The sequence below is a fragment of the Cyprinodon variegatus genome, unplaced genomic scaffold (assembly GCF_000732505.1).
Source record: "Cyprinodon variegatus isolate N-32 unplaced genomic scaffold, C_variegatus-1.0 Scaffold743, whole genome shotgun sequence".
In the NCBI taxonomy this organism is placed as follows: Eukaryota; Metazoa; Chordata; class Actinopteri; order Cyprinodontiformes; family Cyprinodontidae; genus Cyprinodon; species Cyprinodon variegatus.
The window spans coordinates 70655-71387 of NW_015151196.1; positions in this window are offsets into that span (position 1 = coordinate 70655).

Consider the following 733-nt stretch of genomic DNA (forward strand, 5'->3'; position numbering starts at 1 on the left):
GGCTCAGTGTGAGCGGCCATCTGCTGAGGCCCACTGGGGTTCAAGGAGACAGAAGCAGACATAGAATATTTACACAGAAGCACCGATCTATAAATACTTTCTATCTTACAAAGGTACGTAGCTCAACATGAGGCTCTTTCTGTGAAAGAAACAATTAACCAGAAAGGGTTAATTGGATGAAAGAGAGAACATCCAGTTAGTCACAGTCAAAGCTGAGCCCATAGCTCTGTCTGGGAGAGAAACAGGACTAAACACTGAAAAACAGGCCCAACTCTATCATCTATAATCTAAGGCGTTGATGGAGGCAGCAGAGATTCTTTAAATAAAGAACCTGAGGAATTTTAATGGTAGGAAAAAGGGAGTAGCTAAAACTGATCGGATCTGAGGTGTGATTCAGCGTCTGGATCAGAGGAGAGAGGAACGTAATGAGCGTCGCCCCCATAGTGAGCCTACCATGGATATACGGGTCAGAGTTAACCTGAGGTACCGTACATTTTTACGCCATGTTTGTTTTTATTTTACATGTCAACATGTGCATGGAAAGTGACGCATCCAAGCATCAGCACCAGTTTTCTGAGAAAGCAAGCTTGATAAATAAGACCGCTAAGCTAAACCCGTTTAAAGGTCCGAGATAAAGCAAAATATACTGAAATTAATCCGGTGAGATAAAATGAAGTGAAATGAAGCAGCCAGAATAAAGGAGATTCAATTAACAAGTGTATCAATCTTTGAT